The 13,004-nt window shown below is 33.4% G+C and overlaps 1 protein-coding gene across 1 annotated transcript in view; it reads right to left on the bottom strand.

Moving 5' to 3' along the window:
* LOC141453933 (uncharacterized) overlaps window positions 1-9,810 on the bottom strand; it is a 31,135-nt gene extending 21,325 nt beyond the window's left edge. Inside the window, exon 1 of the mRNA XM_074127563.1 lies at window positions 9,656-9,810. The gene's annotated coding sequence lies outside the window, so the exon portion shown is untranslated. The remainder of the gene's footprint in view (window positions 1-9,655) is intronic.
* Window positions 9,811-13,004: the final 3,194 nt, after the last annotated feature.

The raw sequence follows: 13,004 nt of genomic DNA on the forward strand, positions 1-13,004 counted from the left end.
GCCCCATGTGACTTTTATCTATTCCCCAAAGTCAAATCTGCATTAAAAGGAACACGATTTCAGTCGGTTGAAGCTGTGAAAGAAAAAGCGGTACGCGTCATGCAGGAGCTAACAGAAAAAGACAGCCAGCACGGTTTCGAACAATGGTAAATTCGCTTGGAGCGTTGTAGGGATAGGGAAGTGGTGTATATTGAAGGTGGTAATAACTAAATATGTATAAATTTAAAATAAAATGTTTTATAGCAATAGTCTCGTTATTTAATAGCCACACCTCGTAGGTCCATTAATCTCTCCTTTAACATAATATGGTTAAAGATTTCTGAAATTCTGAAATTTAAGTTATAAATATCATCTTGTTTTTAATAGAGCATTAATAAGGAATCTCAAAATAATTAATTGAGTTTGGGGTTTCGGGGGAAAAATTTCAAAATTGAGTTTACCTAGAAATACAGAGTTTACCATTGACCTAGAAGACAAGATTACGAATTTAACGTTTGCAGACTTCGAGGTGGAATAGTCAACCTTTGAAATTACAATAATGTTTTAAAAACACTATACACTCATCTCGCTTTAAAGTAATGTTATTAGAAGTAATAGTTTTAATAGTTTTGCTGTAATAAATACGCCCATAACAACAAAAAATAATGAATAAAAATTGCTCTCATTAGATTTTTCATCAGCTAGAACTTCCTGTGGCAATTTCTGCATCCGGTTTACAATTACTCACTTATAAGGTCAAAGTTTTGATCAGTAATTTGAACTCTTGATTACCATTTATCGAAGATGATATAACAGAATTAATGCTCTTTCAAATAAGTTGGCCCGTTCTTTGTGAGCACCCAAATGTTCATTTTTCGTAACATTGGAAAGCATTAAAGTCTGTTTTCTGAAGAAATTTCATGACAGCTGATTGACCTTTTGTATTCGACTGTTTTTGTTCTACGTAATTGCAGTCAATTCTTTCTTGTCATAACTAAGACGTACTAACCTAGAACTCCAGAAATATTTGCAAGTAGGTTAGTGGAATGTACTTCCCAATTAATCCGATACTTATCTAAAGAAGATTTAAATGTAAAAGCTTCTTTATTATCTTGGAAGAAAATATTTCCTTATTTTTAAAATTGCGAATCCTATTTCCAAAGAGGAATCCAAGAAGTTTCTGAAGAGAATAATTCCCTGCTTCTTCAATCTCTGTTATTTTTTTGAAGGTAGACATTGCAGGCTATGAGGAAATGTAATTATGCCTTCCACATTTCCCCATAGAATCCTGATAAGTCATCGCATGCTTGGTGTATAGCTGCTTCAGATATCCTTTAAGAAAAAGTCATCATCATTTGCATGAAGATGAATCAACTTGCATGAATTAAAATTCTTTCTGATCCTAGAAGGGTTACTCCGAAGAAATTGACCTTATAGTACCACAATCTTTCTGAGTTCATTGTTCAGAAGTGCGACTCCGTGAAGAACTTTCTTGCTACGATACTGCTAATTTCTTCACAATGCCAATACTCACCCAATCAATAACGTTATTTTTTATTCTTGACCAATTCATTCCCGGACAATTTAATAATAGAAGAACTCAGAAGTTCAATGGCAATTTGACAGCCTCTCTAGTTCAAGTTGTAGTTTAACTGGTCCAAACTACGACCCAGATGAGTGCGCTCGTAGTAGCCAATCCAATAACTGCAACAGACCAGAGAACGTCACGTAGTTCACGTGCGGATCACGTCAGAGGCTTTGATCAACGTTCACATCCATGCCAGAACGATTCAAAATGATATAAAAAGCACTTTTCAAGACCTACATTCAACAAAACTACACATAAAAATGTATGCGTAGACCAAAGTTTGTATATAAGGTTAACATATAGAACCATTTTTAGCGATTCATATCTCTGCTAGTATTGTAATAAATAACAGACAAGCATTAATAAACCAATGTCATACAAAAATAAAACTTCATATAATTGAGATACAGAGTGAGATTGCAAAGTGCATTTCACTATTACAAAATATGCATGAGGTTTTTAAATTAAGTAGGCCGTTATAATGATGTACATAGAATGGTACATGTTGGGTGAAATCACACACTTGAACTAACGTTTTAATTTTCTTCTTTTCACTCTTTCTTATGATTGTTGAAGATTACTTTTTAAAAATTTCATTTTTGTTAGAAATTTCTGTTTTGTTTTTAAAAGTCTCTACGATGAAGTTTTGTTTTTCTTTTCACTAAAATTAGAAATTTGTTATAAATCAGGTGTGCTGCGTTTAGTTATTTACTGTACTTCGCAGAAAGGTAAGTTTTTTAGCACAGAACTTACTGAAGAACTCGTCTACTATTAAAAATTAGAGATCATTGCTGACTATAACATTCAATAAGCAGAAACTAACAATATTTTATAACAATAATTAATATTGGTCACTATAAATTCAATGATCTGCTTATAAAGCTAACTTTGTGAAAGAAAGTGCCTTCTTTAAGAAAACTCCGCCCTCACCATTCTTCGTAGAATTCCAACTTAATTGTCAAGCAGATTCTGCATCTAGCGAGTTGTTTAGTGCCGGAAATGGATCTTCAGCTCTCATCTCAAGCACACGGTTTCTCTGCATCGTTGTAATACTTTGCTTTTAATCTTTGATGGAGATCTTAACAATATTCTTCATTACAGTAATCTTGAATACATTCCTCCAAGTAGTCTTGTCCGTATAGAATCTAATTCAGCGCTTTGGGTGCAACACAATGTAATAGTAAGTAATTGACTATTTTTTTCAGGCGGACTTAACGTCCAACAACCAAATTAGTTGTTATGGACGAAGGCGACTAGCAAACATACTTTACTGTAAATTTCTTTTATTAACCATTAAATAAAATCCAAGGCCTCAGACCGGGAATCGAACCCACTAAACCAACAATACATATTAGCTTCGCAGGTCTCGCCTCTAACCGCTCGGCTACCGTGGCGCCTAGGGAGCAACACCATGTATCCCAACGTTTACCTCCCTTTAATTATGCCTCAAGCTTTCTGTGAAAGTATTCATTCGTAATTTATTTTAAGGGGAGGATTGTTGCTTTGGAAATTTGAAATCCGCTTTGGGCAATTTTTAAGTAAAAGTGCACTTCCTCTTCATGATATCTGACGAAAGCTTTCAAAATAAATGTTAACGATAAACATTTTATTGCTGTAATTTGATTTGAAATTAAAAACAATTAATCGTTAAGGATTAGTTTGCACAAACGTTGAAATCGTATTTTAAGCTACTTAATCGCGTTCAGCAATTAAAGAAAAGTAAGCTAGTAATAAAAATTTTATTATTAAAACTCCCGAGAATTTCTATTTACACGTAATCATCACCAACAATCAATATTAGTTATTTTTCTTCCATTCTATTTCTTCAATGTTGCATTGCTGAGGGGTGTTGTTACTTTTTTTGATGATCACTTGAAACATTGCAAAGAAACATGATTATAATTTCCGTTGTTATGTTGTACGATGTGACCCAGTTTTGAGATGGTAACACTAGATTTACACACGACTTGGAGGGGCCTTCTGCCCCTTCTGTTCCAGGGAAATAACGGTCCGGACAAAGTAACGTGTGTGCGTGCAACTTCTTGTTGTTATAGCTGCACTTTAATTCTGTAGATATTTCTTTCAGTTTTGACGACGCAAAAGCAACATGTCTTACGTTTAGTTCTGTAGCACATCTCATCACCATCTTAATGAAGTATAATTAATATTTTCCTTGTAATTCCATTGATAAATAATATTGGAACTTTTTTATTGTATTTTTAAATACAAATATGAATTTTATGCTTTTTATTGAGGATAAATTTTTGGTGGGGATAATTGCAATTTATTGATTGAATAATTAATTGTTTCTAGGAAAGTACTTCTGATTTAATAGCGGTAATCAATTAAGTACTATAATAAAAGTAATTTTTATTAAATAATATTTAGTAATTTCCTTTTAATTTTTCTACAGGTTATGTAAAGAGTTATTGAACGATTCCGTGACCTTCTCAAATTATTCAAACCGCTTTATTATATTCATTTTTGAAGCAATAACAAAAGGAAAATATGTTTTTCTAATTAAAATATAATATTGTTTATAAGTGAATATTAATTATATAATAATAGTCACCTAGAAATTAGAAGATTTCTGTAGAAGAGCAGCCATAATTTCTGTACCTAAGATCACTATGGTTTCAGTTTACATAACTTCTAGTATTTCTTAATCACTATGGTAAGTAAGCTTCGAGAAAAAATGGCTTCTTTTACGATGAAAATGAAGCAGTTCACATCAATTTGAACTTGAACAACTTACACGTAAGACTGCAAAACCCTTGAGCATCAACCAAAATGTTGCTTGCAAAGAAATAAGGATCAATTTTGACAACCAAAACCAAAACATAGCAAAAATAACAAGCTACACTGAATTAGCCGAAGAGAGTGTTTTTTAGAAGAATGATTCTGGGCCATTGGCGGATCGATAATGGCGACAATCGTCTTAAGTTAGTCCCTGAAAATCATACGATTATCTTCAGTGCTTAAGAAAGTCTCGGGGTCATTGGCGATTCAGTCAGCGAAGTGGATTGTCAGGAATCACAGTAGAGGCGAGAGTCTATAAGGAGCGCATTAGAGCAATTAAAGAGAGCAGTATGGAACTTGTGATTGTCTTGGCGAGTTGGTTGTACGAATGGGATGTTGTGGTCGGTGTGAAGAGTGAGGTTAGTCACGTAGAAAGGAGCGTCAACTATCTGTCGGAGTAGTTTTGGTTGAAATGAAATGCCTATTCAATGCGAATAGTTTGTGGATTTGGCTGAACCAAATCTCCACATAGTTTTGAGAACAGCATTATCAATCTGAGTTCTACCGGCAATTTAGAGTAACGTCCAAGTAGTATGTAAAGCAGTTTCGCACGTTTTGTCATTGCCGGTCTATGTCTCTAATTTAACCAAGTTAAAAGACCACGACCCAAGATGGAGATTTGAATAACACTATTTAATGTAGATATGTCTTAATATTATAAATAGATTTAGTCAAATTGACGTATCTTGTAATTTAAACCATTGAACTTCACATCAAAACAGCTGCGTCAACAATAGTTTCAATCCACTTCTAGGTCGCTAGGAGCAACCAGGGTAAAAATAACAAACAAAGTTTTGAAATGAAGAGAACATACAGTGCCGCCAGTTCGAGGAAGATGACCCACAATGGCGGAACTAAGGACTAGATAGTTATTGCATTACTCATCATATTACTCAGGCTGAAAATATCTTTAGTAGAAGATTAGTAAAAGAGAAATTGTACAACAAACTAGCCTTCATGTGTTAAATTATTTTGTTAAAAGCGAATAGAGAAATTTAAACTGAAAATATGGTGGAAATCGTGTTTTTTTGGAAATTGAATAAATCAAATATTGGAGGAGAAAGCTGTTTGGAAGCATGAAATGGCAAAAGAATAGCGGCTCTTCATCTTGACGAGGTCCAGCCGTCTATTGCCCACCTTCCTGCACTTGCTCCTTCGCTTTTTATCCATTGCCCACTAACTGTAGCCAAATCACACTATTACATTAGTAGCACTTTTGCTTGTAGCTGTCAGCAAATAGATTCAATTCTAATTACTATTATCCAGTCCATTTCTAACTCCTTTATGGATCACCGACAATATTAAGAGTTCTAATTGGAAAAAAGCGAAAAAGCCCCAACCCTCACTTTTTCTTGAATACTAATTCTCAAAATCCTAATTAACTAATTTTTCTTTAAAACTTCGATTTTATTTATTTATTTTTCACAACAAGATTCACATCGATGTAACCGTTCGATATTAAACTAGAAGCGTGCGTGATACGCTAAACTTTCCCAAAGCCCCGCTAAAATGACGAGTCTTGATAAAAGATTTTACTATAAAAGAACATGGAATACCCATATATGATTCGTATGAATGGTATATTCCAGAATTGTGACCCAGGCATGCTATCGAATAAATTACGAACTCAGTTTACAAAGTTCATATTCTTAGATGGAGGATATACATATGTTTTTCTTCAGGGGAAGCTAATGTAATGTATGCATGTGTTATCGTGTAATTTAATAATATATTTAAAGTAATTATTTAATTTTTAAAAATTAAAAAATATAATTCAAATTGTGTTTATTAAATTTATGTAATTTAAAAGGCTGACAAATTATTAAGGTTAGAATAATGGAATCGTCCGGTGATGGGTCAAATTTTCTGGTTCCTTCCGCAACTATGATTGTTCGCTTTTTTACGTTCATTTAAAAGACAAGTAAATAATGATTATATATTAATAAATTTATTAATTACACAAAATCTTAATGAAGTATGTAAGTGTGAGGGGAATAAAATATTTGCATACGTCAGATTCCTATTCAGGCGTTATGTTTATAGTTGAGTGTGGGGTGGTTAAAGTGTAAGTACCGATAGTTCGTATAATTAGGCTGAGATAATACTGAACAGCTGGTTAAGTTTCCAAAAGAAGTGGCTATCCGAAAAAATGGCAACAAATAAAGAAAAGATCAGTTCAAATAATGGCCAAATTATATAAAATGGTGGATGCCATTTTGAATCATTTTTAAGCTATTATCTTTAAAGCCACAAAACAAAATAATTCTTTTATGGATAAATGAGTCTTTAAAAAAATGTTCTTAAAAGAGTTTAATTAAAATTTTTCTCTTCAATGATGTTGAAGAATCAATGAAGATTCTGGTCACTGAAGTTGGGGAATATTTTCTTTTTATTATTGTGTTAAGCAATACTTTGGGGGCAACTTTAACTAATAACAGTTAGTGAGTACGTTAGTGAAGGAATTGCAGCTGGTAATAGTTATCTCTAGTCGCTGCAGCCATTCGGTAAATAAAGATATGATTCTACCAAGAGTAACATTTGTTTCGCAAGAATGGGTAATCTAATAACCAAAGAGGACTAACGAAGTTTTATACAGGGGCAAGAAACGAAAGTGGAAGAAAAGATATTTGGACCTTTAAGAGTGCAAGATGGTTGTATAATTGGGATGAAAGGAAAGAACAGTTTGCTGAGTCAGATATAGTAGCCAATTCCAAGTCAGGTAGATTTGTTATAGATGAGTCATTTGATAGAAGGAGGAGTCAGAGGTCCCAGGAACACATTCTGTGATGAGAAAAAGCCGAAGATCAGGTCCCCGAAGTATAGTGATTAGTAAAGAGCCTGTGATAGCTGAAGCTTAAAGTAACTGCACACATAACCTCAAAGAATCTGAGAGCTATTTACTCGTAAAAGACAACTCCGCCATTTTCGTCAAGGAAATCGATATTTTTTTGAACAGGCTACACATATTTGCCAAGCTTAAACGGCAGTATTACCTTACAATTATAGCCATTAGCCAGCTACTTATATTAACATAACACGAACTGTGCGTGAACTTAATTGTTTGTTTGGTTAAGTCTCCCATAACAAGTAAATTAACAGTTTGAAATTTTAATAATTACCCGCTCGTTACATGCCTCCTTGATCTTCAACCTGTGACTTTGCCGCCCTCTTTCATTAATCATACAGTTAGCAGATAAACTAAACAAATTTATAGTTAACCAGTTAACCCGCATGCTAGAACTTGTGACACCAATTCTACTCGTACAGTAAACAGAGTCGCAATTACACCCTTATATCTACACAGCCAAGAGTTACTAAATTAGGCACAACGATCATAAGATGCAGTCGGCACAAAATTGGATTCCACCTGTAATGCAGACACCTTGAGGCTACCCAAACTCTCTACAAGTTAATGGCTAAGTAAGGCTAGGTAAGAAAGATAATATATCACTGACAGGAGAGTGTACAGTAATTAGTGAATCATCAGGACAGGAATCTTTGCGCTCAACAATCATCATGATTGAGAGAGTCATCAGATAATGAAATTGAATTACTGGTGTCTTTAGAGATGGAAGATGCCTACCCTAATTGCTTTTGAATAAAAACTTACTAATTTTTTAGTTTTAATTTTGCTTGTATATACGCAAGATTTCAAAGATTCTTATTTTATATTTACCGAATGTAAATGTTTTAAGGCTTGTAAGTATGATTCAGAAGACCAAATATTCTTTATTCTGCCAATATTTTATAAGATCGGGCTAAAATGTACACTTAATTCTATTAAAAACAACTTGAGAGGCGTAATTTACTCTGAAGGGAGGGCTCAAGATCCACAAAAGACATATCAACATAAAAATTTCGAATCGAATAACACCCAATACATCAAAATCGGTTCTCGTGTTCAAGTTGGTACATTCCTTTTTTTTAAGGAACAAAAAAAAAGAGAATGTCCAAAAAACGTTTAACAGAAACAGGAAGTTAAAAGGAAAGGCCAGAGAAGTTAACATTCTTTAACTAAATCCACAAACAACAAGATTGATACTTCTAGAAAGTGAAATAGATAACCTAAATTCTTCAAGTTTGTTGGGTGGAGTTTTTTGTGTTCAAGAAATCAGAACTGTTTTAAAGAATCGCGCATGATATATTTCTATAATCTAGGTTTTGTTTTGTTTTAATAAATTCAATAGTAAAGCTAGAGTATTAAACAAGAAATCAATTAAATTTAATTTTAATCGATATTACAATAAATAAATAAATAAGAAATCGATTTTTTTAAGTGAAGGCTGAATTAAGATTGAATAAAGAACTTTAATAACAGAATGCTGCAATCTGCTCAGCAGTTTGCGGTCCCGCGATCAATATCTTGGGATGGAAAAAAAAGTTAGTTCCGTTATTTCCTTTACCAGTAGAAAGAAATTACAGCTATTATTGTTAATAAGACCAAAAAAAAGGACTTATCTTGTTTATTATTAACCTTTTCATCCTTCTATTTAGAGATATAACGCTTCGATTCAAAATCGATTACCTTGAGATTTGTAATTAGTGATTAATTCGTTGCAATTTTTAATCAAATCTGATTCAATTAATCAGAGGAATTAAAACAAAAAAGATTCATGTCAAAACATGAGATTGCTTTGGTTTGTAAAAAAGTTCTATTGCCTTAAATTTATGGTCAATTTTACAATCCTATTGAAAATTAGTGATTTGTGAAGATCGTATTCTTCACTGTCTCATGTCTGGGGACCAGGCCAAGTTAGCTAAGAATCGACCTAGAGCAACTCGTTATCGATGAACACAAGTATTTATGGAATTCAGATGTACCAAATGTAAATATCAAGAACCCAGAAATTTAAAAAAAGAAAAACTCAGATACAGTAAATGGAACTAGAAGGACGTGTAGCTGAATGTGTGGAAGATAATAGGGATAGCCACCAACACAGAAAGAGGAAACACTTCTTGAGATAGGACGATAACTTAAATAGAGTTCCGGTGCAGAGCGGCTTAGCGGTTAGGCTATAAGGCCTAGCTATGAATTCATTTACTCTCTGCTTCCGGGATATGATCGCGCACTGCCATCTTTATGATCTGTTAACTATAAAGTTTTCTTAACATTTAAGTAATAATTTAAGTAATATTTAAGTAATAAAACAACTGAGAGAGGATTGAAAGTACTGCACTGAAAGTATTGAAAGCTTTTTAGCCAACAATCATGAGAGCTTAAAAGACAAAATACTGAAGATAAATTCCTTTACAAAGAATAAGAAAACCAAATTAAATTCTAGCTCTTACCTTCGTTATAATTGATCACAAAAGTTAGATCCAATGAAATACGATCCTAAGAGATGGTACAAGAAACCTTTAGTTGAATTGAAGAGAATATTTGTCCAGTTAGGGCGTCCAATGTTGACCTTCAAAGCTGTTGAACGTGAAGACGCGGTACAACCAAGTGCAAGGTTACTCGGAGGGTGGGGAGTTTTTATAGTTAGCAACGGTTTTGGAGGGGAACGTACTCACTGAAAGAAGTGAGCCTTGCTTTACCACTTTTTAACTAGAAAAGGCTGATTCTGTGTGTGTCAGTTACTTTGGATATCTATCTATGGCTATTAGCTTGTCGGAAGTGCATCGCTACGAAAATAAAAATTGCAACAAATCTACATTTAATTTCTTGCAACTTTTATCCCGTATCGGTTCAAATATTTATAATTATTTATAAAAAAGAAATTAATAATTGCATCGAATTAATCAATATCCTAAATTGATGGTTAAGACATAATGTATAAATATATTTGAACCCGTTTTTCGACGAGTTTTGAGTTTTGATAATGGGAAACAACTCTTTATGCCATCGTTTCTGTTTTTATTTCTTCATTAGGGCTTAGAATGTGGTTAGTTGCAAGTATTCGAACGCGGAGATCCTCTGCTTTAATTCAGCTGCTCGCCCTTAGATTTTCTCTTCCTAGGAACTTCTTTTATCTCACTGTCCGGGAGCAGCAATGCACTGGAAAAAGCTCTGGGTGCCAATGACCTCAGATGTTAACGCGTCTTAAATTACAAAATAAATGAACATATAAGCAATAGTTTTAAGTGCAATAAATTATATAAAATATGCAACAACTTACAAGAATAAGTGTAACGGATAACCACAAAATTCAGACAATAATATCAACTATATTTCAAAGACTTCTCCAATGAGAACGTTCACCGAATAATACCCTTTAGTTTAAGTTCAGATGTCTAAAGGAACTCAACAACTTCATGCAGCATATTCACCATTCTGAGTTCTCTACTCCTCAGGACATTAGTACTTAAAGAAAAGGCGTATTATACTCTTTGAAGGTTTTAGGTTAGTTCTTGGTTATTGAAAGCATGCCGGAAGGTTACAAAACTTAGCATACTAATGGTTAGAAAGACTCAACAAATGTTTAAAAAAAACTATTGCAAATGATTGTAACAATGAAGGTAAGAGAAAGCCATGGGAGCATTGAACACCAGATTTGCCATTGTTGCAGAACTTTTAATAATGACGTGGAACAAACAGTAATTATAAATAAAATGAAATGAATAGTATTGCACAACTGAGGCGTTCCTACGGACTGCAGGAAATAGAGATGCTAGTCATTTCATATCGTACTACAAAAAGTGTCCATATTCAGTTCTGCACTCACGAACTCTCGAATACATTATTCTCTGAAACATGATTTCTGCATTCTCAGGGACTAAATATAAGTGTTTCCGGTGAAACCTCGTCTACAGTTCCAACTCCTGAGTAAGAAATGAACATCCTAATGTCTACCTTTTCCATCTACTTCAAATAAAAACCTTTAGAACATCTAGATTTTTTTTTTCCGTGAAATCTATATTTTTACGGTCATCGACTCTGAGCGTTCACTTTGAATGTTTCGCGTCTATTTTGATAATTAGATGAAATCCCTCGTACTTTCTGTCAGCCAGTATAAACTCATTTGTCCTTCATTACACATAATTTTCAGGAAAATAGAAATTTTTTACAATTATGTTCAGTTCAGTGGAAAAATAAACAACAGTTTCTATCTAAGACCCTGATTTTAGATATTATATTTGCTTTGATAAAGATTACCAACATTTTATGGAACATTAAGATTATTTCAAATGTCATTCTAATAAAGTTTTCTAAGAACCCACATATACAAAACGAAATCCAAGACTAAGTCAGCGTGTCTGATATCCATCACTACTTAAATCATCCCTCCTAGAGATGGTGAATCTTCTTCACAAGCTCTGCTACTTTCTCTCCTCTCCTTACAGGAAGGAACAATTAGTGTAACGATCCAGAGAGGTTATCGTAGGATCTCTCTGCTAGCGTTCCACCTATCTCACTGTCTACAAAAATTTATTCAAATTAAAAAAATTTGCTGATCTTCACAAACAAACGCCAAATACAGGTCTTTAAAGAGTATTATATCTTGTGTTGATGGAATTTTGAAAGTTGTGCGTTTGGAAGTGATGGCAATTATTTAGGTTGCAGTTAACTGTTTTAGAGGAAAAGTGATCACGAATAAAATCTGAATCAAAGAATTAAATATTAAATCATAAAGGAATTTCTATGCTTCAGTAGCATTTTAAAAAAGAAAATTCAATAACCTCATAATCATTGGAAAACTCACAAAATTTGAAATTGGCTATTTTTCATTTTACGCATATCCTTCTAAATACGTACGTAAATACATACATACTTAGTCCATTCTAACTAATAACTATCCTTAACTAATTTAACTATCCTACACTAATAAAGCAAACATAACTCTTTTTTCAATATAAAGTAAAGTAATCGCCTATTTTTTTCAGGCGGGCTTAACAACTACCAGTTAGGTGTCGTTGACCGGGGGCGGATGCTCATACTTTACTATAAACAATTTTCTAACAAATAAAAAGTAGTCATACGCGGGATTCGAACTGGTGATCTCCCTCACACAAAGCCCTAGACCACTAGACCAACACTTGCCCCTTTTTCAATAAGTGTAATGTTTTTATCCTCTACTTAAGTTTATATTTCACATGCGAATAATATTTTCTGTTATAATTACCAATAATGTGAATGTTTACTACCTTTACAATAACAACAAGGACCGCTTCCTGTTTTTTCCTTTACCTATATTTCTGAAGATACTTCTTAAAGATACTTTTAATCAAAATCCTAATAAAGTAGCAATATTTAGTACTTGAATCCATTTTTTTGAACTTACATTTATTTTCCCTATCACTTTTGAGTGGCGAATAAAACTTTCGAATCATAAAAAGTATAAAAATAATCTTCTTAAAAAAAGTGGAAGAGCAGGAAGCAGGCGTACTGTTCGTATTAAGTCTGTTAACTAATAAAGTGGTTAATGTAATGAAAGTGGATTCATACAAACAACTTTCCCTGAACTTGTTAATATCTGGAGAAAATTCACGCTAGTATCTTTAATGATAGCAAGCGACACAACATAAGTTCCAATTAGACAGCGGAATTCCTACTGTTACTTTCTTCTTATACTTCGGGTGTTATCCATTGCTATCCATTCGCAAATTTTTGTACTCCTCTTAAACGCACCGAATTAAAGAGGGATGTGTCTTACCCTCCGTATTAAGCAAAACAATAAATCGTTTGTTTAACCCTGCT

The sequence above is a fragment of the Rhodnius prolixus genome, unplaced genomic scaffold (genome assembly GCF_049639745.1).
Source record: "Rhodnius prolixus isolate KJV_2025 unplaced genomic scaffold, Rpr scaffold_1, whole genome shotgun sequence".
NCBI classification, from domain to species: Eukaryota; Metazoa; Arthropoda; class Insecta; order Hemiptera; family Reduviidae; genus Rhodnius; species Rhodnius prolixus.